The 25,599-nt window shown below is 36.5% G+C and overlaps 1 protein-coding gene and 1 pseudogene across 28 annotated transcripts in view; one reads left to right on the top strand and one right to left on the bottom strand.

Moving 5' to 3' along the window:
* The window catches only part of LOC132900331 (NACHT, LRR and PYD domains-containing protein 12-like), a 664,923-nt gene that overhangs the window by 331,508 nt on the left and 307,816 nt on the right, over positions 1-25,599 (bottom strand). The gene's annotated exons all lie outside the window — the stretch shown is intronic.
* Positions 250-25,599, top strand: part of LOC132900998 (uncharacterized) — a 60,890-nt pseudogene continuing 35,540 nt past the window's right edge.

Here is a 25,599-nt window from a genome sequence, read left to right as displayed (position 1 = left end):
GAAGAAATTTTGATGCAACTGCTGGATGGTGGAAAAGGTGGTTTTGCCATAATCTGGATTGTGACTGAATCAGAATGGCTAGTAGTAGTGGAGGACTTTCTGAGGAGGAAGATATGGACCTTGAATGGACAAGAGTAGTAAAAAATAGGAAGGAGGAGGAAGGAAGGAAAGGAAAAATAACACAGTGACAACACCAGGCAAACGAGCACTTGAAGAGGATGAGGAACGAAGTGAAGCAGGTAAAAAATAATGAAGGAAGAGTTTAAGATTATTCTTAAGTTTAAAGCAGGAGATGAGGTATCGTCTGTAAGTCTGATTGCCTTGACAAATGGACTGAGAAAAGCCATTGGGGATCTAGAGATGGCCGAGGTGTTAAGAGATGGCAGTTTGCTGGTAAGAAGGTCCTGGGTTTGAGCCCCGGGGCCGGCGAGGGCCTTTCTGTGTGGAGTTTGCATGTTCTCCCCGTGTCCGCGTGGGTTTCCTCCGGGTGCTCCGGTTTCCCCCACAGTCCAAAGACATGCAGGTTAGGTTAACTGGTGACTCTAAATTGACCGTAGGTGTGAATGTGAGTGTGAATGGTTGTCTGTGTCTATGTGTCAGCCCTGTGATGACCTGGCGACTTGTCCAGGGTGTACCCCGCCTTTCGCCCGTAGTCAGCTGGGATAGGCTCCAGCTTGCCTGCGACCCTGTAGAAGGATAAAGCGGCTAGAGATAATGAGATGAGATGAGTTTGCTGGTGAAATGCAAAAATGCTGAACAGAGAAATAAAGCGTTTAAACTACAAACAGTGTGTAAGAAAGAAATAGCAGAAAGAAGAGTGATTGGTGAGAAAAACAGAGTTAGGGGAGTGATATCAGGAATCCCCCGAGGAGAAAATGTGGATGAACTGAAGGAAATGCTTAAAGGAGGAACAATAACAGGAATTAGATGGCTACAAGCAATTAGGAATGGGGAAAGAGAAGATAGTCCATTTATGTTACTGGAGTTCAAAGATGACGTTCTTCCAGGAAAGGTGATGGTTGGATATATGAGCTTCTGTGTAAGAGCATATGTTCCTCCTCCCCTTAGATGCTATCAGTGTCAGAGGTATGGCCACATTGCTAGTGTGTGTAAGGGAAAGCAGAGATGTGGATGATGTGGAGGGGAGCATGCATATGGAGAATGCGGGAGGAATAGTGAAGTAAAATGTTGTAACTGCGGAGGAAATCACACAGCAGGATATGGAGGATGCACAGTGAGGAAACAGGCAGTTGAGATTCAGCAAGTAAGAACAGAACGGAGAGTAACTTATGCAGAGGCAGTAAAGATTGTGAATGTAGGGGGAAAATGAAAGTATAATCCAAAATAAACAGGCAAGTAAAGACAGAGGGTTGTCAGATAACTACAAGCAGGAATCACAACGGACAGATTGGTTCTGTTTCTAGCCTGTGTTATCAACTGCTCAGAACAAGCAAAGACTAAAACTGAAAAAATCTAAATTATAGTGAAGGCAGCAGCAAAGTTCCTGAACACAAAGGACTTATCTTGAGAAAAAAATATGTGCAGATCTTAGTCAAGGGGAAGGGACAGCAGAGGGAAGTCATCAAATCATACCATCATGCTTATTCTTCAGTGGAATGCTTGAAGTCTGATAGCAAATGGGCAAGAGTCTCAAGGTTACATCAATTCATTAAAAACAAAACCAGATGTTAAATACATACAGGAAAAATGGCTCAAACCACTTCTAGACTTGAATATTAAAGGATATCATACTAGCATACACAAAGATAGGGTCAATGGAAATGGTGGAGGATGTGCAACATTTATCAGACAAGGTATGAAATACAGACAGCTAATGGCATTACAAGAGTTAGAAATAGTAGTGATTGAAGTATGGACTAGAGAAGGAAGTATGAAAATTATAAACTTCTATAACTCATGTAAACAGTTTGAGAAAGGAAAATTAGAATCAATTTTGGAGCACTGGAGAGGGAAAGTAGTCTGGGGTGGAGACTTCAATGCACACAGCACAATATGGGGGAACCAAGAAGACCCAAATGGAGACGTTATAGAAGAAATAATGGATGAAAAGAAATTGGTGTGCTTAAATGATGGTTCAGGCACAAGGGTGAATGTGGTGAGAGGAACAGAATCAGCAATCGATATCACACTGGTTTCACAATTGCTGGCTGGAAAAAGTAGATGGAAGACAATGAAAGGAAGTACTCTAGGAAGTGATCACTACCCAATATTTGTTAATATAGGAATAGAATATGATATAAAATAAGATTGTAACCCACCTTAAAATTGGTTACTAAAGGCAATTCCAATATAAGTTGTACTAAAGTATTTTAAGAAAAAAACAACAACTAAGAAGGAACCAGAAGGAAACAAATTTAATTGCAAATATTTTATTTGTATTTCATTATCTTGTTGTCTAGTTAGAAGTAAACATTTTCTGGAAGTTTTTTACTTTGATGTAACTTCCTGTAAGGGGGACTTTTTTTCCTTCTCATTCTCCGATCCACTCAAGACACATGTAAGAAGCGCAGCTGAAGCATACCGATCTGTAAAGAAATGTAAAGTGGAAACTTTCGGTTATTTCGAAGCAGATTGACTGAAAATAGGTTTATTTTTCAAGACTGTATCACTATTGGCTGTTCCGAAGCTTGAAGCATATTTTTTTTGGTGTTGTTACTCGAGAATCCGGTGAGTAGTATGATGTCTGCAAGCAATGCAAGATGACTGGTCTGTGTGTCATGATATGGGTGTATTAATGTTTGGTCTGTGCGTAATGATATGGGCGTATTAATGTTTGGTCTGTGTGTAATGATATGGGCGTATTAATGTTTGGTCTGTGTGTAATGATATGGGCATATTAATGTTTGGTCTGTGTGTAATGATATGGGTGTATTAATGTTTGGTCTGTGTGTAATGATATGGGCATATTAATATTTGGTCTGTGCGTAGCTAATGATATGGGCGTATTAATGTTTGGTCTGTGTGTAATGATATGGGCGTATTAATGTTATGGGCGTTTTAATGTTTGGTCTGTGCGTAATGATATGGGTGTATTAATGTTTGGTCTGTGTGTAATGATATGGGTGTATTAATGTTTGGTCTGTGTGTAATGATATGGGTGTATTAATGTTTGGTCTGTGTGTAATGATATGGGCGTATTAATGGTTGGTCTGTGTGTAATGATATGGGCGTATTAATGTTTGGTCTGTGTGTAATGATATGGGCGTATTAATGGTTGGTCTGTGTGTAATGATGTGGGCGTATTAATGTTTGGTCTGTGTGTAATGATATGGGCGTATTAATGTTTGGTCTGTGCGTAATGATATGGGCGTATTAATGTTTGGTCTGTGTGTAATGATATGGGTGTATTAATGTTTGGTCTGTGTGTAATGATATGGGCATATTAATATTTGGTCTGTGCGTAGCTAATGATATGGGTGTATTAATGTTTGGTCTGTGTGTAATGATATGGGTGTATTAATGTTTGGTCTGTGTGTAATGATATGGGCGTATTAATGTTTGGTCTGTGCGTAATGATATGGGCGTATTAATGTTTGGTCTGTGTGTAATGATATGGGTGTATTAATGTTTGGTCTGTGTGTAATGATATGGGCATATTAATATTTGGTCTGTGCGTAGCTAATGATATGGGTGTATTAATGTTTGGTCTGTGTGTAATGATATGGGTGTATTAATGTTTGGTCTGTGTGTAATGATATGGGTGTATTAATGTTTGGTCTGTGCGTAGCTAATGATATGGGCGTATTAATGTTTGGTCTGTGTGTAATGATATGGGTGTATTAATGCTTGGTCTGTGTGTAATGATATGGGCGTATTAATGATTAGTCTGTGTGTAACGATATGGGCGTATTAATATTTGGTCTGTGCGTAATGATATGGGTGTATTAATGTTTGGTCTGTGTGTAATGATATGGGTGTATTAATGTTTGATCTGTGTGTAATGATATGGGCGTATTAATGTTTGGTCTGTGTGTAATGATATGGGTGTATTAATGTTTGGTCTGTGCGTAGCTAATGATATGGGCGTATTAATGTTTGGACTGTGCGTGATGATATGGGCGTATTAATGTTTGGTCTGTGTGTAATGATATGGGCGTATTAATGTTATGGGCGTATTAATGTTTGGTCTGTGTGTAATGATATGGTTGTATTAATGTTTGGTCTGTGTGTAATGATATGGGTGTATTAATGTTTGGTCTGTGCGTAATGATATGGGTGTATTAATGTTTGGTCTGTGTGTAATGATATGGGTGTATTAATGTTTGGTCTGTTTGTAATGATATGGGCGTATTGATGTTTGGTCTGTGCGTAGCTAATGATGTGGGCATATTAATGTTTGGTCTGTGCGTAATGATATGGGCGTATTAATGTTTGGTCTGTGTGTAATGATATGGGCGTATTAATGTTATGGGCGTATTAATGTTTGGTCTGTGTGTAATGATATGGGTGTATTAATGTTTGGTCTGTCTGTAATGATATGGGTGTATTAATGTTTGGGCTGGGTGTAATGATATGGGTGTATTAATGTTTGGTCTGTGTGTAATGATATGGGCATATTAATGTTTGGTCTGTGTGTAATGATATGGGCGTATTAATGTTTGGACTGTGCGTAATGATATGGGCGTATTAATGTTTGGTCTGTGTGTAATGATATGGGCGTATTAATGTTATGGGCGTATTAATGTTTGGTCTGTGTGTAATGATATGGGTGTATTAATGTTTGGTCTGTGTGTAATGATATGGGTGTATTAATGTTTGGTCTGTGTGTAATGATATGGGTGTATTAATGTTTGGTCTGTGTGTAATGATATGGGCGTATTAATGTTTGGTCTGTGTGTAATGATATGGGTGTATTAATGTTTGGTCTGTGTGTAATGATATGGGTGTATTAATGTTTGGTCTGTTTGTAATGATATGGGCGTATTGATGTTTGGTCTGTGCGTAGCTAATGATATGGGCGTATTAATGTTTGGTCTGTGTGTAATGATATGGGCGTATTAATGTTATGGGCGTTTTAATGTTTGGTCTGTGTGTAATGATATGGGTGTATTAATGTTTGGTCTGTGTGTAATGATATGGGTGTATTAATGTTTGGTCTGTGTGTAATGATATGGGCGTATTAATGTTTGGTCTGTGTGTAATGATATGGGTGTATTAATGTTTGGTCTGTTTGTAATGATATGGGCGTATTAATGTTTGGTCTGTGTGTAATGATATGGGTGTATTAATGTTTGGTCTGTGTGTAATGATATGGGCGTATTAATGTTTGCTCTGTGCATAGCTAATGATATGGGCGTATTAATGTTTGGTCTGTGTGTAATGATATGGGTGTATTAATGTTTGGTCTGTATGTAATGATATGGGCGTATTAATGTTTGGTCTGTGTGTAATGATATGGGTGTATTAATGTTTGGTCTGTGTGTAATGATATGGGTGTATTAATGTTTGGTCTGTGTGTAATGATATGGGCATATTAATGTTTGGTCTGTGTGTAATGATATGGGCGTTGTGGGTGCAATCAGTTAATTATTGAAATTAAGTGATCAATCTCGTTAAATCAGTCTCATTAAATTCGAAGGTTAATAATTTAAAATGAATCAATCCCATTGAATCTTTTACTTTGACTCATTTGAATTGAATCATACCATAGAATCAGTCTCATTGAAACATTCAAATGAATCATTCAAGTGAATTATTCAGTGAAACATTCAGTGAATCATTCAATGAATCATTTAGTGAATCATACCATTAATCCTGGTGCTTAATAATAAATTACCAAACAGCTAAATTATGGTATATTTCCAAATTATTACGATCACTAACCATATTACATAACTTATATGCACCTTTTTGAATTATTTGAGAGATTGGGGACTTCAGAAATATTGGAACACCAACAAGATGAATACACACAGCTCTGATAAAAAATGGATTTATTATAACAAAGATAAAAATGGATAATCAATATATACAAATATGATATGGTGTGTGTGTGTGTGTGTATGGCCTAGCTTGTTGCGAGCTAAAACAAAGGAATGTTATCTAATGGCCCTTTTCCACTACCCTTTTTCAGCTCACTTCAGCTCGCTTCAGCTCACTTCAGCCCGACATGGCTCACGTTTCGACTACCAAAAACCAGCATGACTCAGCTCGTTTCAGCCCTGCTTAGCCCCTAAAACTCGCACCATTTTGGAGTGGGGCTGAAGCGAGCCAAGCCGTGCCGAGTGAGGTTGGGGGCGTGAGCAGACACTCCCCTGTGCACTGATTGGTGAGGAGGAGTGTCCTCACATGCCCACACACGCCCCGCGAGCGCGCTGGGATCTGTAAACACCGCAAACCCGGAAGAAGAATAATTACGAATTACGAGAATTTCTGAAGCCTTATGCGCCTCGCCTCAACTATACGCTCTTGCCAGTATCTGTTGGCGTTGTCGGTGACAACAAGCCACAGCACCAAGACCAGCAACACTAACGACTCCATGTCCTCCATGTTTATTGTTTACTATTCGGGTCGTGAGACTACCGCTTAAAAGCTCACTGAATCAGTGACATACAGAGCATCGTGGACGAGTTCGCGGAGCGCAAGGCTCGTCGTATGCCCTTCAAATAATGCGCGCAGTAGGCTATTGATGTTTTATTATGAGCCATGTACAGTATGTCACCTGTTTTTTTGTTTCTGAGTTACATGTTCGTTTGAAGGACTTAATGTACAAAATAACATAGTTGCACCCCGTAGTGTTGAAATTGGTAAACACAGTGCATTCAGTGAGGTTTGCACCGCCCTCCTTTTATTTCTGACTCTTCCTGTCACCGTTGCAACCTCTGAGCGCTCATTCGTATGCCCTTCAAATAATGTGCGCAGTATAGGCTATTGATGTTTTATTATGAGCCATGTACAGTATCCTAATGTTTTTTGTTTCTGAGTTACATGTTCGTTTGAAGGATTTGATGTACTAAATAACATAGTTGCACCCGGTAGTGTTGAAATTGGTAAACACCGCAGTTGCGGACATTTTGTAGCCTAAAATGATGTTATGATAAGCTTTAATAAAGGGCCCGGTCATTTGCCCCGCCCCCGGCCCGGCTCTGACTTGTTCCGCCACTGTCACTGATGTCACTGTTTGCGCTGCTTAACGACATCACGTGACGTCCACCCACTTTCGCTAACTCCACCCAATGTGTCCACCCACTTCCAGCCAGCACGGTTCAGCGCGGTTGTAGTCGAAATGCAACTCCAACAGCCCCGCTCAGCTCGACTCAGCTCGACTCAGCACGGCACGGCTCAGCCGCGTTTGTAGTGGAAAAGCGGCATAAATAGAACAAAGGATTAGCTCTGTTGCTAATGTGTGCTTGTATGTGTGTGTGTGTGTGTGTGGGAAGGACTTGACCACGTGTTTAGCCTCGTGTAGCTAACTACACGTGGTGGAGGCCTAGATTAGCCTTGTGTTGCTAGTGTGTGTTTGTGAAAGCCCTATGGCCTAGCTAAAGTGTGTTTGTTAGGCCTGGTGAGGCCTACTGAGCACGTGTTGCTAAAGACAAAGGAATTAGCCGTAGCTAACTAGGGTGTGTTTGTGAGTGGCCACATGGCCTGAACAAAAAGCTAGCCTGTGGATTTCTAGCTGAGGTGTGGTTTATCAGGCCTGATGGCCTGCTGAGCACGTGCTAGGCCTTGATTAGCTTTGTGTTGCTAAGCAGACAAAGGGAAGCTGTAGCTAACCCACTAGCTCATAACCATACTGAATCCACTGAAATCTTGATGAGATCAAGATGTATAATAATGAAATTAAAATGTAAGTAAGAATAAGAGAGAGAGAAGCATGCACAGCCTGTCTATTAAAACAATTGAGATTAAAACAAAAACAGAACAATTCAACACGCTGCATGTTTAACAGTGTAACAGATAAACCTGGGTTTAAATTCACACTTTCAATAAAGCAACTTCCTAAAACTAGCTTAATTATTATGCCCAAATATATTTTACTCAATATCTTGCCTCTAGCAAAGTCCTGAGAAGATGTTCGCCATTGCAGAGCTTCGCTGTTCATGAAGCACGTGAGTCGATTCCGTGAGTCGATTCCGTGGACAGAAAACTTCTCTCGATCCGACGCGTCGTTCATGATGAAAGGAAAGTCTCTGATTAATGTGCACAGAACTTCAATCAAGAGGAATTCTGGTCGCTCCTAATTACAAATTAAAACTGCGTTTGAGCTGCAGTCGTGACGTCACTTCTAATACGAATAAACTGGTTGTAACTCAGGTTGAGTTTAAAAATTGCGCTATTCTGGACTTTTACCTTGGCCAGTGGTTAAGCACAGAACGCGCTGGATGGTGAATCTTGCAAGAAGGAAGTGTTTTCGGGTTTGAGAGCATCTCTTTTGTGCGTCTAGATTCCTTGGAATCCGGACACGAGAGACAAAGAGCGGAGCTTCCGCCTGGACTTATGCGCGCATGGCGGACTGACGTAGATGATCCCGCCCACGCGTGACGTAGGTCACGCGGAAGAGGACTGGGAGTTTGTAGTTCTTAGAGACAAAATGGCGGCATGATACCTACAGGCGTATTAATGTTTGGTCTGTGTGTAATGATATGGGCGTATTAATGTTTGGTCTGTGCATTGCTAATGATATGGGCGTATTAATGTTTGGTCTGTGTGTAATGATATGGGTGTATTAATGTTTGGTCTGTGTGTAATGATATGGGTGTATTAATGTTTGGTCTGTGTGTAATGATATGGGTGTATTAATGGTTGGTCTGTGTGTAATGATATGGGTGTATTAATGTTTGGTCTGTGTGTAATGATATGGGTGTATTAATGTTTGGTCTGTGTGTAATGATATGGGTGTATTAATGTTTGGTCTGTGTGTAATGATATGGGTGTATTAATGTTTGGTCTGTGCGTAATGATATGGGCGTATTAATGTTTGGTCTGTGCGTAATGATATGGGCGTATTAATGTTTGGTCTGTGCGTAATGATATGGGCGTATTAATGTTTGATCTGTATGTAATGATATGGGCATATTAATGTTTGGTCTGTGTGTAATGATATGGGTGTATTAATGTTTGGTCTGTATGTAATGATATGGGTGTATTAATGTTTGGTCTGTGTGTAATGATATGGGTGTATTAATGTTTGGTCTGTATGTAATGATATGGGCGTATTAATGTTTGGTCTGTGTGTAATGATATGGGCGTATTAATGTTTGGTCTGTATGTAATGATAGGGGCGTATTAATGTTTGGTCTGTGTGTAATGATATGGGCGTATTAATGGTTGGTCTGTGTGTAATGATATGGGTGTATTAATGTTTGGTCTGTGTGTAATGATATGGGTGTATTAATGTTTGGTCTGTATGTAATGATATGGGCGTATTAATGTTTGGTCTGTGTGTAATGATATGGGTGTATTAATGTTTGGTCTGTGTGTAATGATATGGGCGTATTAATGTTTGATCTGTGCGTAATGATATGGGTGTATTAATGATTGGTCTGTGTGTAATGCGAGTAGGACGCTTCTTTGCTTTGCTCCTGCTTTCTTAATCTTTATTTCTAAACTTTACTTTCTCATTGAATTTCCACTTTTTTTTTCTTCATCTTTATAAGCTTTTAATTTAATTTTAATTTCCACTTTTTTTTTTTAAATGCCAGGAAGCAAAAAATCCTGCAGAAATTGCATGGAATTAGAACAGAGGATTTCTATTCTGGAATCAAAGATTAATGCTCTGCCAAAGACGGATGAATTAAAAGCGATATCTCAGGAAAGGAGTACAGAAACAGTGGCTGAGAATGCAGAGATTGCGCTCCGACAGACTGAGGACATTGCAGACCAAGTGGAAGAATTCATAACTCAAGCTGTACAAAATGTGAGTACTGAAAACTGGCAAATGATGGGTGCTAAGCCCAAAAACAAAAACAGAAGAGTAATTACTTCAACACCAGCTCGTTCTACAAATTACAATAGGATCTACAATCCTATGGAAAATCCACAGCCCATAAAGCTTCAGAACAAATTTGAATGCCTCAGGGATGTGGAAGAGGATTTGTCAAGTGGACAAACACATAGTAAAAAGAGATCGCACCAGGATCGAAGAGCTGTGAGAAGAGGTAAAAAGCAGCTCGTAACACCACCTGATCCCACAACCCTTGTTCTTGGTGATTCCACTGTAAGACAATTAAAAGGTTATGAGATGATTATTTGTTGTCTTCCAAATGCATCCATCTCTGACACCAAAGACAGCATTTTGAAACTCATGTCCGAGCATAAAACGATTAAGCGTATCGTTGTGCATGTGGGAGCAAACGATGTTTTCAGAGAACAGCTGTTTGTCCAAGATGATTTCAGAAAACTTTTTTCTGAGCTCTATAAGACTGGAATTCAATCTTTTATCAGTGGCCCACTCCCAGTGAGAGGAAGTTTTGCTTTTTCTCGACTCTTCAGTCTTAACACCTGGCTTGGAAAAACTTGTTCTTCATTTGGTATGAATTTCATAGACAATTTTAATCTTTTTTGGAATTGCAAAGAATTCTACAAGCCAAATAGCACTGAACTCAGCTGGATTGGAGCCAAAGTCTTAGCAGACCACTACAAACTTGCAATCTTTTCTCAGCCAGCACCGAGGAAAACAGTTGATAAGATGTCGCAGACTGACATAGTTACAAAGCCTAAACAATCATCTTTGCAAGTCGTCATCAAGGACACACAAACATCTGACTTGCAGGCCTCCCAACATTCAAGGACAGACGACTCCACTTCTCCTCGGATGGATTTCCCAAATAGCATGAAAAAATTGCTCCAAATGGCTACACTCTCTTTTTCCAGCCCAAATTTGTCGCGACAAGCAGTGTACCCAGTTCATCAAAATTGTGTTCGTCCAGGACTTTCAGCTGGCTACAAATCTTTTTCACCATCCAAAAGATACATGTCATCTCCAGTCCTTTCACCCTCAAACCAAATGGAACATTTAGAAAGTCTTGTTTGATGTACTCTGGGTCCCTGCAAATGGATGTAGAAAAAAGCTGGGACCCGATGTTGACACTATTCCTGTGTTGATAAGAAACAGAAAACATAGAGCACATTTAACCCTGGGGGTAAACCAATCTAATCTCCTTCCTGTTTTAAAACAGCATCAGAGTGCACAACCAAATATTACTGTAAAACTAGCCCTTCTGAACATTAGATCACTTTTAAACAAGTCATTTTTAATTAATGATCTTATTTGTAAACACAATCTTGATTTTTTGCTTCTAACTGAAACCTGGCTGGATCAAGCAAATAGTGCTACCACCCTTATCGAAGCAGCTCCCCCAAATTTTAATTTTTTGAATGTTACCCGACAAGGGAAAGGTGGAGGGATCGCAAATATATTCAAAGTCTCTTTTCAATGTAAACAATCCTCACTTGGTGATTTTATGTCCTTTGAACACTTATGTGCACTTGTTACTTGCTCTCCTAACATATTATTATTAACTATTTACAGGCCTCCGAGACATTCAGCCAAAGTCTTTCTTGAAGAGTTTGGTGAATTGTTATCAGTCATTTGCTTAGAGTTTGATTGTCTTATTATATCTGGGGATTTTAACTTGCATGTAGATAATACTGATAACATTTATGCCAAAGAACTATTTGCAATTATTGATAACTTTAACCTAGTACAACATGTACAGGGACCGACCCACTCTCGTGGTCATACTCTTGACCTCGTCATCACAAAGGGTCTTACTGTTTCTTATACTGTTGTTGACCTGGCCTTATCTGATCATTTTTGTGTTTTCTTTGAAGTTTCTATGTCTCCTCACATTCAGAATAGCTCAACGACTATAGGCAGGAGAGTCATAAACGACAACACGTGCTCTTTTTAAGCAAGCTCTCTCTCAGAACTCAATCAAAATGTCAGACTCTGTAGATGATTTACTGGAATTTTTTAATTTAAATATGACCCAAATTATGGATGATATTGCTCCATTCAAAATAAAAAGAGTCAATGATAAGCAGAAAGCACCATGGAAGCAGTACCCGGCTGTTAAACTGCTAAAGAGAGAATGTAGAAAGACTGAAAGAAAATGGCGCAAATCTAAACTTCACATCCATTATCAAATCCATAAAGAGATGCTTTGTAATTATAATTATGAAATTCGTAAAGCAAGACAGTCTTTCTTCTCCAATATCATCAGCAGGAATATGAACAATGCCCGTGTGCTATTTTCAACAGTAGAGAAGCTAACTAATCCCCCACCACAATTAGCACCTGAACTTCTCTCAGTTAATAAATGCAATGAGTTTGCATCTTTCTTCAAAGGTAAAATTGATAAAATACGGCAGAATATTTCTCATAATATATCTCAGTTGCAAAAAATTGAAAAACTGCAATCACCAATGACACAGATAGATAACTTTAACACAATGTCAGAATTTTGTTTAATTGATTATGAGACTCTTGAAAAAACTGTACAAAATCTCAGTTCCTCAACATCTGAACTGGACATTCTGCCCACCAACTTTTTTAAGTCTGTTCTTCATCTTATAATTACAGATGTGCTTCAAATTATTAATACATCCTTGGAGACTGGTGTTGTTCCTGTGTCCCTAAAAAAAGCTGTTGTAAAGCCCCTTCTTAAAAAAAATAATCTGGATCCTTCAGTGTTAAATAATTACAGGCCAATATCAAATCTACCATTCATCGGGAAAATCCTGGAAAAAATTGTCTTCAATCAATTAACTGCCTTCTTGATATCAAACAGCCGTTTTGATAATTTTCAGTCAGGATTTCGTGCCAATCAAAGCACTGAAACAGCGCTGATTAAAGTTATAAATGACATACGTCTTAATACTGATGCAGGCAAAACATCGGTCCTGGTATTACTGGACCTCAGTGCAGCTTTTGATACTGTTGATCACAACATACTGCTATATCGACTTGAACACTGGGTTGGATTGACTGGTAAAGTTATCAATTGGTTAAAATCATACTTAAAAGATAGAAGCTTCTTTGTTACCCTGGGAAATTGTTCCTCAACGTCAATGCCCTTGACCTGTGGTGTCCCCCAGGGGTCGATTCTTGGACCATTACTTTTCAACCTTTATATGCTCCCACTTGGGCAAATTATCAATAAAAATTCAATTTTGTATCACTGCTATGCAGATGATACCCAAATTTATTTTGCTCTATCACCAAATGATTATGCCCCCCTTGAATGTCTCTACCAGTGTATCGATCAAATCAATAGCTGGATGTCACAAAATTTTCTTCAGCTGAACACAGATAAAACAGAAGTAATTCTATTTGGAAAAAAAGATGAAAGACTCAGGATTACCACTATTCTTGACACAAAAGGGATTAAAACTAAAGAAATGGTTAAAAATCTTGGTGTTTTCATTGACAGCGAGCTAAACTTTGACAGTCACATGAAAGCAATCACTAAAACGGCATTTTATCACCTAAAAAACATTTCCAAGCTAAGAGGACTTATGTCAAAACATGATCTGGAAAAACTAATACATGCCTTCATCTCTAGTAGGGTTGATTACTGGAATGGCCTTTTCACAGGCCTGCCAAAAAAGACCATCAAACGACTTCAGCTGGTTCAAAATGCAGCGGCTAGGGTTCTCTCACGAACAAAAAGAACAGAGCACATTACTCCAATTCTAAGGTCCCTTCACTGGCTTCCAGTAAGCTACAGAATTGACTTTAAAGTATTGCTGCTGGTGTACAAATCTCTAAATGGTACAGGGCCCAATTCCCTCTCTGATATGTTGCAGCGGCCTAACCCAATCAGATCTACCAGATCGCAACAGAAAAATTTACTATTAAAACCAGTTGTTAAAACAAAGTGTGGTGAAGCAGCTTTTAGCTACTATGCAGTGCAGCTATGGAACCAACTGCCAGAGGACATTAAAAATGCTCCTGCTGTTGGCAGCTTCAAATCTAGGTTAAAGACCAAGCTGTTTTCAGATGCTTTCTGTTAAATAATTAATATTTTTACATTTTTTATAATCTTTACTTTCTCTGCATGTTTTAAATTTACTTTAACTTTATTCTATTTTATTCTGCTAGTTTCTTTTTCTTTCTTTTTCTCCTTTTTCTTTTTCTTTTTGGCATTTTAATATTTTATTTCTACTATTGTTTAATTCTTATTATTTTCTTTTAATTCTTTTAATTCTTTTAATTAATTATTTTAGAATAAAGATACAATTATTTTATGTAATTTTATTTCTCTATTGTTTACTGTTTTTGTTTTTACTTCTGTAAAGCACATTGAACTGCCATTGTGTATGAAATGTGCTATATAAATAAACTTGCCTTGCCTTGCCTTGCCTAATGATATGGGTGTATTAATGGTTGGTCTGTGTGTAATGATATGGGCGTATTAATGTTTGGTCTGTATGTAATGATATGGGCGTATTAATGTTTGGTCTGTGCGTAATGATATGGGTGTATTAATGTTTGGTCTGTGTGTAATGATATGGGCGTATTAATGGTTGGTCTGTGTGTAATGATATGGGTGTATTAATGTTTGGTCTGTGTGTAATGATATGGGTGCATTAATGTTTGGTCTGTGTGTAATGATATGGGTGTATTAATGTTTGGTCTGTATGTAATGATATGGGCGTATTAATGTTTGGTCTGTGTGTAATGATATGGGCGTATTAATGTTTGGCCTGTGCGTAATGATATGGGTGTATTAATGATTGGTCTGTGTGTAAAGATATGGGTGTATTAATGTTTGGTCTGTGCGTAATGATATGGGTGTATTAATGTTTGGTCTGTGTGTAATGATATGAGCGTATTAATGATTGGTCTGTGTGTAATGATATGGGTGTATTAATGTTTGGTCTGTGCGTAATGATATGGGTGTATTAATGTTTGGTCTGTATGTAATGATATGGGCGTATTAATGTTTGGTCTGTGTGTAATGATATGGGTGTATTAATGTTTGCTCTGTGAGTAATGATACGGGCGTATTAATGTTTGGTCTGTGTGTAATGATACGGGCTTATTAATGTTTGGTCTGTGTGTAATGATACGGGTGTATTAATGTTTGGTCTGTGTGTAATGATACGGGTGTATTTATGGTTGGTCTGTGTGTAATGATATGGGCGTATTAATGTTTGGTCTGTGTGTAATGATATGGGCGTATTAATGTTTGGTCTGTGTGTAATGATACGGGCGTATTAATGGTTGGTCTGTGTGTAATGATATGGGCTTATTAATGTTTGGTTTGTGTGTAATGATACGGGCGAATTAATGTTTGGTCTGTGCGTAATGATATGGGCGTATTAATGTTTGGTCTATGCGTAATGATATGAGCGTATTAATGTTTGGTCTGTATGTAATGATATGGGCGTATTAATGTTTGGTCTGTGTGTAATGATATGGGCGTATTAATGTTTGGTCTGTATATAATGATATGGGCGTATTAATGTTTGGTCTGTGCGTAATGATATGGGTGTATTTATGTTTGGTCTGAGCGTAATGATATGGGCGTATTAATGTTTGGTCTGTGTGTAATGATATGGGCGTATTAATGGTTGGTCTGTGTGTAATGATATGGGTGTATTAATGGTTGGTCTGTGTGTAATGATATGGGTGTATTAATGTTTGGTCTGTGTGTAATGATATGGGTGTATTAATGTTTGGTCTGTGTGTAATGATATGGGTGTATTAATGTTTGGTCTGTGTGTAATGATACGGGCGTATTAATGTTTGGTCTGTGTGTAATGATATGGGTGTATTAATGTTTGGTCTGTGTGTAATGATATGGGTGTATTAATGTTTGGTCTGTGTGTAATGATATGGGTGTATTAATGTTTGGTCTGTGTGTAATGATATGGGTGTATTAATGTTTGGTCTGTGTGTAATGATACGGGCGTATTAATGTTTGGTCTGTGTGTAATGATATGGGTGTATTAATGTTTGGTCTGTGTGTAATGATATGGGTGTATTAATGTTTGGTCTGTGTGTAATGATATGGGTGTATTAATGTTTGGTCTGTGTGTAATGATACGGGCGTATTAATGTTTGGTCTGTGTGTAATGATATGGGTGTATTAATGTTTGGTCTGTATATAATGATATGGGCGTATTAATGTTTGGTCTGTGCGTAATGATATGGGTGTATTTATGTTTGGTCTGAGCGTAATGATATGGGCGTATTAATGTTTGGTCTGTGTGTAATGATATGGGCGTATTAATGGTTGGTCTGTGTGTAATGATATGGGTGTATTAATGGTTGGTCTGTGTGTAATGATATGGGTGTATTAATGTTTGGTCTGTGTGTAATGATATGGGTGTATTAATGTTTGGTCTGTGTGTAATGATATGGGTGTATTAATGTTTGGTCTGTGTGTAATGATACGGGCGTATTAATGTTTGGTCTGTGTGTAATGATATGGGTGTATTAATGTTTGGTCTGTGTGTAATGATATGGGTGTATTAATGTTTGGTCTGTGTGTAATGATATGGGTGTATTAATGTTTGGTCTGTGTGTAATGATATGGGTGTATTAATGTTTGGTCTGTGTGTAATGATATGGGCGTATTAATATTTGGTCTGTTTGTAATGATATGGGTATATTAGGGCGGCACGGTGGTGTAGTGGTTAGCGCTGTCGCCTCACAGCAAGAAGGTCCTGGGTTCGAGCCCCGGGGCCGGTGGGGGCCTTTCTGTGTGGAGTTTGCATGTTCTCCCCGTGTCCGCGTGGGTTTCCTCCGGGTGCTCCGGTTTCCCCCACAGTCCAGAGACATGCAGGTTAGGTTAACTGGTGACTCTAAATTGACCGTAGGTGTGAATGTGAGTGTGAATGGTTGTCTGTGTCTATGTGTCAGCCCTGTGATGACCTGGCGACTTGTCCAGGGTGTACCCCGCCTTTCGCCCGTAGTCAGCTGTGATAGGCTCCAGCTTGCCTGCGACCCTGTAGAAGGATAAAGCGGCTAGAGATAATGAGATGAGATGAGATGAGATGAGTGTATTAATGTTTGGTCTGTGTGTAATGATATGGGCGTATTAATATTTGGTCTGTTTGTAATGATACGGGCGTATTAGTATTTGGTCTGTTTGTAATGATATGGGCGTATTAATGGTTGGTCTGTGTGTAATGATATGGGCGTATTAATGTTTGGTCTGTGTGTAATGATATGGGCGTATTAATGTTTGGTCTGTGTGTAATGATATGGGTGTATTAATGTTTGGTCTGTGTGTAATGATATGGGTGTATTAATGTTTGGTCTGTGTGTAATGATATGGGTGTATTAATGTTTGGTCTGTGTGTAATGATATGGGCGTATTAATGTTTGGTCTGTGTGTAATGATATGGGCGTATTAATGGTTGGTCTGTGTGTAATGATATGGGCGTATTAATGTTTGGTCTGTGTGTAATGATATGGGCGTATTAATGTTTGGTCTGTGTGTAATGATATGGGCGTATTAATGTTTGGTCTGTGTGTAATGATATGGGCGTATTAATGTTTGGTCTGTATGTAATGATATGGGCGTATTAATGGTTGGTCTGTGTGTAATGATATGGGCGTATTAATGGTTGGTCTGTGTGTAATGATATGGGTGTATTAATGTTTGGTCTGTGTGTAATGATATGGGCGTATTAATGTTTGGTCTGTGTGTAATGATATGGGCGTATTAATGGTTGGTCTGTGTGTAATGATATGGGTGTATTAATGTTTGGTCTGTGTGTAATGATATGGGCGTATTAATGTTATGGGCGTATTAATGATTGGTCTGTGTGTAATGATATGGGTGTATTAATGTTTGGTCTGTGTGTAATGATATGGGCGTATTAATGTTATGGGCGTATTAATGGTTGGTCTGTGTGTAATGATATGGGTGTATTAATGTTTGGTCTGTGTGTAATGATATGGGCGTATTAATGATATGGGTGTATTAATGTTTGGTCTGTGTGTAATGATATGGGCGTATTAATGTTATGGGCGTATTAATGTTATGGGCGTATTAATGTTTGGTCTGTGTGTAATGATATGGGTGTATTAATGTTTGGTCTGTGTGTAATGATATGGGCGTATTAATGTTTGGTCTGTGTGTAATGATATGGGTGTATTAATGTTTGGTCTGTGTGTAATGATATGGGTGTATTAATGTTTGGTCTGTATGTAATGATAGGGGCGTATTAATGTTTGGTCTGTATGTAATGATAGGGGCGTATTAATGTTTGGTCTGTGTGTAATGATATGGGTGTATTAATGTTTGGTCTGTGTGTAATGATATGGGTGTATTAATGTTTGGTCTGTGTGTAATGATATGGGTGTATTAATGGTTGGTCTGTATGTAATGATATGGGTGTATTAATGTTTGGTCTGTGTGTAATGATATGGGCGTATTAATGTTTGGTCTGTGTGTAATGATATGGGTGTATTAATGTTTGGTCTGTGCGTCACTGTCACTGTGTTAGCAGTTTGATGTTAAGTGTAATTACAGTGTAATTTAAGTATTTTTGTAATTTTTCAACATATCTGAGGTAAATGTTGATGTTCTGGATGACTCTGGCATTTCCAGTGTCATTCTGTTAGCAGTTGTATGCTAAATGTTATTACAGTGTAATGTAGGTATTTTCTTATTAATTTTTCAACATATCTGAGGTAAATGTTAACATTGTAGGTAATTCTGTGTCATTTCCACTGTCACTGTGTTAGCAGTTTGATGTTAACTGTAATTACAGTGTAATTTAAATATTTTCGTAATAATTTTTCAACACATCTGAGGTAAATGTTAACGTTCTGGATGACTCTGGCATTTCCAGTGTCACTCTGTAAGTAGTTGTATGCTAAATGTTATTACAGTGTAATGTAGGTATTTTCTTATTAATTTTTCGAAATATCTGAGGTAAATGTTAACAATGTAGGTAATTCTGTGGCATTTCCATGCTCGCTGTGTTAGCAGTTTGATGCTAAATGTTATTACAGTGTAATTTAAATATTTTCCTTTTAATTTTTCAACACATCTGAGGTAAATGTTGACGTTCTGGATGACTCTGTCATTTCCACTGTCACTCTGTTAGCAGTTTGATGCTAAATGTTATTACAGTGTAATGTGGGTATTTTCTTATGAATTTTTCGACATATCTAAGGTAAATGTTAACATTGTAGGTAATTCTGTGGCATTTCCATGCTCGCTGTGTTAGCAGTTTGATGCTAAATGTTATTCTAGTGTAATGTAGGTATTTTCTTATGAATTGTTCGACATATCTAAGGTAAATGTTAACGTTGTAGGTAAATCTGTGGCATTTCCATGCTCGCTGTGTTAGCAGTTTGATGCTAAATGTTATTACAGTGTAATGTATGTATTTTCTTATTAATTTTTCAACATATCTGAGGTAAATGTTAACATTGTAGGTAGTTCTGTGTCATTTCCACTGTCACTATGTTAGCAGTTTGATGTTAAGTGTAATTACAGTGTAATTTAAGTATTTTTGTAATAATTTTTCAACATATCTGAGGTAAATGTTAACATTGTAGGTAATTCTGTATCATTTCCACTGTCACTCTGTTAGCAGTTTGATGCTAAATGTTATTACAGTGTAATGTAGGTATTTTCTTATTAATTTTTCAACATATCCGAGGTAAATGTTAATATTGTAGGTAGTTCTGTGTCATTTCCACTGTCACTGTGTTAGCAGTTTGATGTTAAGTGTAATTACAGTGTAATTTAAGTATTTTCGTAAAAATTTTTCAACACATTTGAGGTAAATGTTGACGTTCTGGATGACTCTGTCATTTCCACTCTCCCTGTGTTAGCAGTTTGATGCTAAATGTTATTACAGTGTAATGTAGGTATTTTCTCATTAATTTTTCAACATATCTGAGGTAAATGTTAACATTGTAGGTAATTCTGTGTCATTTCCACTGTCACTGTGTTAGCAGTTTGAAGTTAAGTGTAATTACAGTGTAATTTAAGTATTTTCGTAATAATTTCTCAACACATCTGAGGTAAATGTTGACGTCCTGGATGACTCTATGTCATTTCCACTGTCACTGTGTTGGCAGTTTGATGTTAAGTGTAATTACAGTGTAATTTAAGTATTTTCGTAATAATTTTTCAACACATCTGAGGTAAATGTTGACGTTCGGGATGACTCTGTCATTTCCACTGTCACTGTGTTAGCAGTTTGATGGTAAATGTTATTAGGTATTTTCTCATTAATTTTTCAACATATCTGAGGTAAATGTTAACATTGTAGGTAATTCTGTGTCATTTCCACTGTCACTGTGTTAGCAGTTTGAAGTTAAGTGTAATTACAGTGTAATTTAAGTATTTTCGTAATAATTTCTCAACACATCTGAGGTAAATGTTGACGTTCAGGATGACTCTATGTCATTTCCACTGTCACTGTGTTGGCAGTTTGATGTTAAGTGTAATTACAGTGTAATTTAAGTATTTTCGTAATAATTTTTCAACACATCTGAGGTAAATGTTGACGTTCAGGATGACTCTATGTCATTTCCACTGTCACTGTGTTAGCAGTTTGATGCTAAATGTTAGTTTCTTGTAAATTTTTCAACACATCTGAGGTAAATGTTAACGTTCTGGATGACTCTGGCATTTCCAGTGTCACTCTGTTAGCAGTTTTATGCTAAATGTTATTACACTGTAATGTAGGTATTTTCTTATTAATTTTTCGACATATCTGAGGTAAATGTTAACAATGTAGGTAATTCTGTGGCATTTCCATGCTCGCTGTGTTAGCAGTTTGATGCTAAATGTTATTACAGTGTAATTTAAATATTTTCCTTTTAATTTTTCAACACATCTGAGGTAAATGTTGACGTTCTGGATGACTCTGTCATTTCCACTGTCACTCTGTTTGCAGTTTTATGTTAAATGTTATTACAGTGTAATGTAGGTATTTTCTTATTAATTTTTCAACATATCTGAGGTAAATGTTAACATTATAGGTAATTCTGTGTCATTTCCACTGTCACTGTGTTAGCAGTTTGATGCTAAATGTTATTACAGTGGAATGTAGGTATTTTCTTATGAATTTTTCGACATATCTAAGGTAAATGTTAACATTGTAGGTAATTCTGTGGCATTTCCATGCTTGCTGTGTTAGCAGTTTGATGCTAAATATTATTACAGTGTAATGTATGTATTTTCTTATTAATTTTTCAACATATCTGAGGTAAATGTTAACATTGTACGTAGTTCTGTCATTTCCACTGTCACTGTGTTAGCAGTTTGATGTTAAGTCTAATTACAGTGTAACTTAAGTATTTTTGTCATAATTTTTCAACATATCTGAGGTAAATGTTAACATTATAGGTAATTCTGTGTAATTTCCACTGTCACTCTGTTAGCAGTTTGATGCTAAATGTTATTACAGTGTAATGTAGGTATTTTCTTATTAATTTTTCAACATATCTGAGGTAAATGTTAACATTGTAGGTAGTTCTGTATCATTTCCACTGTCACTGTGTTAGCAGTTTGATGTTAAGTGTAATTACAGTGTAATTTAAGTATTTTTGTAATAATTTTTCAACATATCTGAGGTAAATGTTGATGTTCTGGATGATTCTATGTCATTTCCACTGTCACTGTGTTAGCAGTTTGATGCTAAATGTTATTACAGTGTAATGTAGGTCTTTTCCTATTAATTTTTGAACATATCTGAGGTAAATGTTAACATTGTAAGTAATTCTGTGTAATTTCCACTGTCACTGTGTTAGCAGTTTGATGTTAAGTGTAATTAAAGTGTAATTTAAGTATTTTTGTAATAATTTTTCAACATATCTGAGGTCAATGTTAACATTATAGGTAATTCTGTGTCATTTCCACTGTCACTCTGTTAGCAGTTTAATGCTAAATGTTATTACAGTGTAATGTAGGTACTTTCTTATTAATTTTTCAACATATCTGAGGTAAATGTTAACATTGTAGGTAGTTCTGTGTCATTTCCACTGTCACTGTGTTAGTAGTTTGATATTAAGTGTAACTACAGTGTAATTTAAGTATTTTTGTAATAATTTTTCAACATATCTGAGGTAAATGTTGATGTTCTGGATAATTCTATGTCATTTCCACTGTCACTGTGTTAGCAGTTTGATGCTAAATGTTATTACAGTGTAATGTAGGTATTTTCTTATTAATTTTTCAACATATCTGAGGTAAATGTTAACATTGTACGTAATTCTGTGTCATTTCCACTGTCACTGTGTTAGCAGTTTGATGCTAAATGTTATTTTCTTGTAAATTTTTCAACATATCTGAGGTAAATGTTAACAATGTAGGTAATTCTGTGGCATTTCCATGCTCGCTGTGTTAGCACTTTGATGCTAAATGTTATTACAGTGTAATTTAAATATTTTCCTTTTAATTTTTCAACACAGTTTGATGTTAAGTGTAATTGCAGTGTAATTTAAGTATTTTCGTAATAATTTTTCAACACATCTGAGGTAAATGTTTACGTTCTGGATTACTCTGTCATTTCCACTGTCACTGTGTTAGCAGTTTTTTGTTAAGTGTAATTACAGTGTAATTTAAATATTTTCGTAATAATTTTTCAATGCATCTGAGGTAAATGTTGATGTTCGGGATGACTCTGTGTCATTTCCACTGTCACTGTATTAGCAGTTTGATGCTAAATGTTATTACAGGGTAATGTCCATATTTTCTTATTAATTTTTCAACATATCTGAGGTAAATGTTAACATTGTAGGTAATTCTGTGTCATTTCCACTGTCACTGTGTTAGCAGTTTGATGCTAAATGTTATTACAGGGTAATGTCCATATTTTCTTATTAATTTTTCAACATATCTGAGGTAAATGTTAACATTGTAGGTAATTCTGTGTCATTTCCACTGTCACTGTGTTAGCAGTTTGATGTTAAGTGTAATTACAGTGTAATGTCGGTATTTTCTTATTAATTTTTCAACATATCTGAGGTAAATGTTGACGTTCTGGATGACTCTATGTCTTTTGCACTGTCCCTGTGTTAGCAGTTTGATGCTAAATGTTACTACAGTGTAATGTACGTATTTTCTTATTAATTTTTAAACACATCTGAGGTAAATGTTAACGTTATGGATGACTCTGGCATTTCCAGTGTCACTCTGTTAGCAGTTTTATGCTAAATGTTATTACACTGTCATGTAGGTATTTTCTTATTAATTTTTTGACATATCTGAGGTAAATGTTAACAATGTAGGCATTTCCATGCTCGCTGTGTTAGCAGTTTGATGCTAAATGTTATTACAGTGTAATTTAAATATTTTCCTTTTAATTTTTCAACACAGTTTGATGTTAAGTGTAATTGCAGTGTAATTTAAGTATTTTCGTAATAATTTTTCAACACATCTGAGGTAAATGTTTACGTTCTGGATTACTCTGTCATTTCCACTGTCACTGTGTTAGCAGTTTTTTGTTAAGTGTAATTACAGTGTAATTTAAATATTTTCGTAATAATTTTTCAATGCATCTGAGGTAAATGTTGATGTTCGGGATGACTCTGTGTCATTTCCACTGTCACTGTGTTAGCAGTTTAATGCTAAATGTTATTACAGGGTAATGTCCGTATTTTCTTATTAATTTTTCAACATATCTGAGGAAAATGTTAACATTGTAGGTAATTCTGTGTCATTTCCACTGTCACTGTGTTAGCAGTTTGATGTTAAGTGTAATTACAGTGTAATTTAAGTATTTTCGTAATAATTTTTCAACACATCTGAAGTAAATGATGATGTTCGCGATGACTCTGTGTCATTTCCATTGTCACTGTGTTAGCAGTTTGATGCTAAATGTTATTACAGTGTAATGTCGGTATTTTCTTATTAATTTTTCAACATATCTGAGGTAAATGTTAACATTGTAGGTAATTCTGTGTCATTTCCACTGTCACTGTGTTAGCAGTTTGAAGATAAGTGTAATTACAGTGTAATTTAAGTGTTTTGATAATAATTTTTCAACATATCTGAGGTAAATGTTGATGTTCTGGATGATTCTATGTCATTTCCACTGTCACTGTGTTAGCAGTTTGATGCTAAATGTTATTAGGTATTTTCTCATTAATTTTTCAACATATCTGAGGTAAATGTTAACATTGTAGGTAATTCTGTGTCATTTCCACTTTCACTGTGTTAGCAGTTTGATGTTAAGTGTAATTACAGTGTAATTTAAGTATTTTCGTAATAATTTTTCAACACATCTGAGGTAAATGTTGACGTTCAGGATGACTCTATGTCATTTCCACTGTCACTGTGTTAGCATTTTGATGCTAAATGTTATTACAGTGTAATGTCGGTATTTTCTTATTATTTTTTCAACATATCTGAGGTAAATGTTAACATTGTAGGTAATTCTGTGTCATTTCCACTGTCACTGTGTTAGCAGTTTGAAGATAAGTGTAATTACAGTGTAATTTAAGTGTTTTGATAAAAATTTTTCAACACATCTGAGGTAAATGTTGACGGTCTGGATGACTCTATGTCATTTCCACTGTCAGTGTGTTAGCAGTTTAATGTAATGTAGGTTTTTTCTTATTAATTTTTCAACATATCTGAGGTAAATGTTGATGTTCTGGATGATTCTATGTCATTTCCACTGTCACTGTGTTAGCAGTTTGATGCTAAATGTTATTACAGTGTACTTTAGGTATTTTCTTATTAATTTTTCAACATATCTGAGGTAAATTTTAACATTGTACGTAATTCTGTGTCATTTCCACTGTCACTGTGTTAGCAGTTTGATGTAAAGTGTAATTACAGTGTAATTTAAGTATTATCGCAACAATTTTTCAACACATCTGAGGTAAATGTTGACGTTCTGGATGACTCTATGTCATTTCCACTGTCACTGTGTTAGCAGTTTAATGTAATGTAGTTATTTTCTTATTAATTTTTCAACATATCTGAGGTAAATGTTGACGTTCTGGATGACTCTGTCATTTCCACAGTCACTCTGTTAGCAGTTTGATGCTAAATGTTATTACAGTGTAATTTAATTATTCTTGTAACATTTTTTCAACACATCTGAGGTAAATGTTGACGTTCTGGATGACTCTATGTCATTTCCACTGTCACTGTGTTAGCAGTTTAATGTAATGTAGTTATTTTCTTATTAATTTTTCAACATATCTGAGGTAAATGTTGACATTCTGGATGACTCTGTCATTTCCACTGTCACTGTGTTAGCATTTTAATGTAATGTAGGTATTTTCTTATTAATTTTTCAACATATCAGAGGTAAATGTTAACATTGTACGTAATTCTGTGTCATTTCCACTGTCACTGTGTTAGCAGTTTGATGTTAAGTGTAATTACAGTGTAATTTAAGTATTTTCGTAACAATTTTTCAACACATCTGAGGTAAATGTTGACGTTCTGAATGACTCTATGTCATTTCCACTGTCAGTGTTAGCAGTTTGATGCTAAATGTTATTCCAGTGTAATGTAGATATTTTCTTATTAATTTTTCAACATATCTGAAGTAAATGTTAACATTGTAGGTAATTCTGTGTCATTTCCACTGTCACTGTGTTAGCAGTTTGATGTTAAGTGTAATTACAGTGTAATTTAAGTATTTTTGTAATAATTTTTCAACACATCTGAGGTAAATGTTGACGTTCTG

The sequence above is a fragment of the Neoarius graeffei genome, chromosome 16 (assembly GCF_027579695.1).
Source record: "Neoarius graeffei isolate fNeoGra1 chromosome 16, fNeoGra1.pri, whole genome shotgun sequence".
NCBI lineage: Eukaryota > Metazoa > Chordata > Actinopteri > Siluriformes > Ariidae > Neoarius > Neoarius graeffei.
The sequence above is the reverse complement of the archived record's forward strand: the minus strand, read 5'-3'. Positions and strand labels throughout refer to the sequence as shown.